Source organism: Triticum dicoccoides, chromosome 6A, assembly GCF_002162155.2.
Source record: "Triticum dicoccoides isolate Atlit2015 ecotype Zavitan chromosome 6A, WEW_v2.0, whole genome shotgun sequence".
Classification (NCBI taxonomy): domain Eukaryota; kingdom Viridiplantae; phylum Streptophyta; class Magnoliopsida; order Poales; family Poaceae; genus Triticum; species Triticum dicoccoides.
This window is the reverse complement of record NC_041390.1, coordinates 587,380,417-587,385,077: the sequence shown is the minus strand read 5'-3', so window position 1 is coordinate 587,385,077 and position 4,661 is coordinate 587,380,417.

Below are 4,661 nucleotides of genomic sequence, written 5' to 3'. Positions count from 1 at the left end.
AGGTACATGCGGAAGTTTGACGCATGTGTTGGGCGTGAAGCCCGTATAAATAAGCTTCTGTTAAAGAAGGCCCCAGGTTTAATGAGCGTGAGTGGCGCGTCACTAGATGAGCCTTTAAAGGCTATAAAATAAAAAAATGGGAAAGAGAGAAATGTAAGACAGAAAAATTCAAAAAAGAATGGACAGAGGAAGGAGACGAACACAGAGTCCGGCGCTAGGCATATAATCTTCGGAGACGGGTGGCGTTCCACGGGTTCGGCTCGAGTCGGTTGTTTGACGCATCTCGCAGGCGGTACGCCCCACCAGTCAGGACTTGGTCGATTATGAATGGACCTTCCCACTTGGGCTTGAGTTTGTCCTTTTTCTTATCCGGCAGGCGTAGGACTAGTTCACCAACGTTGTAATTTTTGGCCCATACTTCTCTGCTTTGATATCTTCGGGCCTGCTGTTGATAAAATGCGGAACGGGCTTTTGCCACATCCCGCTCTTCCTCCAAGGCGTCCAAGTTGTCCTGCTGATCGAGGTCGGCTTCTCTTTCTTCGTACATGCGCACTCTAGGTGAGTCATGAATTATGTCGCAGGGCAGAGCTGCTTCTGCGCCGTACACCATAAAAATGGTGTGTATCCGGTGGTGCGATTTGGCGTGGTCCGCAGCCCCCATAGCACGGAGTCGAGCTCCTCTACCCAGTGCGTGTTAGATTCCTTGAGGGACCGCACCAGTGTGGGTTTAATGCCGCTCATGATTAGACCATTTGCACGCTCGACCTAGCCGTTGGTTTGTGGGTGATAGATGGAAGCATAATCGAGCTTGATGCCCATGTTTTTGCACCAGAGTTTTACCTCATCGGCGGTAAAGTTTGTACCGTTGTCGGTTATGATGCTGTGGGGGACGCCATAACGGTGTACAACTCCGGATATGAAGTCGATCACAGGTCCGGATTCGGCCGTTTTAACAGGCTTGGCTTCTATCCATTTGGTGAACTTATCCACCATGACCAGTAAGTATTTTTTCCTATGGGTCCCACCTTTAAGGGGTCCGACCATGTCAAGCCCCCAGACCGCAAAAGGCCAGGTGATGGGTATAGTTTGGAGTGCGGTGGGTGGCATATGGCTTTGGTTGGCAAAAAGTTGGCAACCAGCGCATCGTTGGAGTAGGTCCTGAGCATCTGCCCGGGCCGTCAGCCAATAAAAACCAGTACGAAAAGCCTTGCTAACAAGGGACCGAGCAGCGACATGGTGACCACCGAGTCCGGCATGAATTTCGGCCAGAAGGTTCCGCCCTTCCTCTTCGGAGATGCACCTTTGAAGGACTCCGGTAGTGCTTTTCTTATAAAGCTCTCCCTCATGGACTCTATAGGCTTTAGATCGCCGCACTATGCAGCGGGCCTCGTTTTGGTCCTCCGGGAGTTCCTTCCTAGTAAGGTAGGCTAGGAATGGTTCTATCCACGGGGCGATAACCTCCATTATTACGTGGGCTGAAGGTGTAATTTCGTTGGCAGAGCCTCCAATTGTGTCAGATTGTTCGGCATCGAGTGGTGCGGCTGGGTTCGTGCTGTTATTTGCGGGTTCCCCCTCCCATGCTACAGATGGCTTGAACAATCTTTCCAAAAAGATGTTGGGGGGAGTGCATCATGTTTTGCTCCGATGCGTGCTAGGACGTCCGCCGCTTGATTGTTTTCTCGGGCTATATGGTGAAACTCCAGCCCTTCGAACCGAGCTGACATTTTTAGGACGGTGTTGCGGTAAGCTGCCATTTTTGGGTCCTTGGAGTCAAAGTCTCCGTTTATTTGGGATATCGTGAGGTTTGAATCCCCGCGTACCTCTAGGCGCTGGATACCCATGGATACTGCTATCCGGAGGCCATGTAGGAGGGCCTCATATTCGGCTGCATTGTTGGAATCCGTGTACATGATCTGGAGCACATATTGGACTGTGTCTCCTGTGGGGGACGTCAAGACGACGCCGGCCCCAGTCCGGCCAACATTTTGGAGCCGTCGACATGCATAATCCAGTTTGAATATGTGCCGTACTCTTTAGGGAGCTCGGCCTCCGTCCATTATGTGACGAAGTCGGCCAAAACTTGCGATTTAATAGCTCGCCGTGGCTTATAGGTTATATCGAATGGGAGAAGCTCGATGGCCCATTTTGCAATCCGGCCCGTTGCATTGCGGTTGTTGATAATATCGTTTAGTGTCACTTCCGAGGCTACTGTTATGGAACACTCTTGAAAGTAGTGTCGTAGCTTCCGGGATGCCATGAATACCGCGTATGCAATCTTTTGATAATGCGGGTACCGTGATTTGCATGGAGTGAGGACAGTGGACACATAGTAGACCGGACCTTGAAGGGGGAATTTGTGTCCGTCCGTTTCCCGCTCGACAACGAGCACTGCGCTGACAACTTGGTGTGTTGCTGCAATGTACAATAACATTGGTTCGCCGGTGTTTGGCGCGGCCAGGACTAGGTTTGTTGCCAATATGGCTTTTATTTCATCAAGTCCGGCCGTGGCGGCATCCGTCCACTTGAAGTGTTCGGTGCGCCAAAGGAGGCGATAAAGGGGTAGTGCCTTTTCTCCCAAGCGGGAGATGAAGCGGCTTAAAGCCGCCACGCATCCGGTTAATTTTTGTATTTGTTTAAGGTCCTTTGGGACATCCAATTGTGACAAAGCTCGGATCTTGGTGGCCGAAGAGTTTACGAACTCTGAAGTTCGGATTCTTGGGTGTTGTCCAATGAATCTGGCCCGTTGTCTGATCCTAAGCTCAGGTCTTGAGTTACATCCTCCCCTCCGCGGGTATCCGGCTTGGAGGGGTCGGGAATTTGGACGTAGATAGTCCTTAAAATAGATGAAGGGTCGCCGCACTGTGCCTCTACCACGGCAACGTGGTGGGTGACTTGGGGAGAGTTAATTTCTCTTAGATCGGGTTTAAGCCCAACCTGGTCGTAATCCGTAGCGACCCCCAGGGCGGCGATGCGATCCAAGAGCTCGTTTACGGAAGAGAGCTCCATTGGATCTAGCTGATCGACGAGCTCCGAGCTGACATGTAGGTTGCTTTTGATGACCCGAGAGGTCATCGTCGGCGCAACAGCCGAACAGGCGGTCATGAGGAAACCACCTAACCGGAGAGTTTGGCCGACAGCCAAGACTCCCTTAGCAACGGCGCCGTCTTTAAAGACGGGAGGAGGCATCCTTCCTGATTGCGACGGCACAGAGGAACTCTCAATGAAAGCACCAATGCCGGTGTCAAAACCGGCGGATCTCGTGTAGGGGGTCCCGAACTGTGCGTCTAGGCCGGATGGTAACAGGAGGCAGGGAACACGATGTTTTACCCAGGTTCGGGCCCTCTCGATGGAGGTAAAACCCTACATCCTGCTTGATTAATATTGATGATGTGGGTAGTACAAGAGTAGATCTACCACGAGATCAAGGAGGCTAAACCCTAGAAGCTAGCTATGGTATGATTGTTATCTATGGAGTTGATGTCCTACGGACTACAACCCTCCGGTTTATATAGACACCGGATAGGGTTAGGGTTACATAGAGTTGGTTACAATGGTAGGAGATCTTGAATATCCGCAATGCCAAGCTTGCCTTCCACGCCAAGGAAAGTCCCATCCGGACACGGGACGAAGTCTTCAATCTTGTATCTTCATAGTCGAGGAGTCCGGCTGAAGGTATAGTCCGGCTACCCGAACACCCCCTAATCCAGGACTCCCTCAAGCACCAACAGTGTTTACAAGTACTTATGTATACATCGGCGCATGGTTCTCGAACGAGTGCTCTATTTCATCAAAAAACACACTGCTCGTATGATAAACCGTGACAACTTATGTCTTACCATGCCATATTCATGAAAAAACTAGTGAGGATGCATCTGTTTCGGCAACAATTACGATGGTTCTCACATGGTTCACGGGCACACAAAAGTAGCAACAGTTCCCACAAACGGATTCAAACAGAGTACTAGCCCCAGAGGGGTCGATAATAGGCAAGGTTCGGATAATTAGACACAATCCAAACTACTATTAAACACTAGCTGGGGCAACTATTTCATGCATCGATCTAATTTGGGCTGGACACAAGACGGACCTTGCCATGAACATCATCGAGGACGTCCTGCGGCAGCTCAATCCTGTGAACCTTCATGAATACAACCTTGTGGCCTTGCCACTGATAAACTTGTTTGTGGAGGCATGCCACGTCATCTTCCTGCGTAAGCTTGACAAGAACAGTATGCCTCACAAACGAAGGAGTAGCTTTGAACTTCTTGTGCTTCAGTACACCCTGGACAACACGCCTGACAACAGTGAGGCTGGAATACAACTCTTCATTGGTATAACCGCAAATGGCTTACAGGATCCAACAGCCTAAGAACTCTGTTTTCCCAGTGTGTATATTCAGGTCTTCCGCCTCATAGCGAGTGACATGTACAACCACACAATCCTTGCCTGCATCAGGGCTCTAATTGAAACAGAAACAATTTCTGAATTACTTTTAAATATAAGAAACACAAGTTATTTAAACCACTATGTATAGCATGGCATCGAAGCTAATAAAATTTTGCATTATTAATCACCACATACTTCCTTTTCTAAAAAAATCACCACATACTTAGATGAAAAACCACAATCAAGATCGGCAAAGAAGGAAATCACGTTGGGCA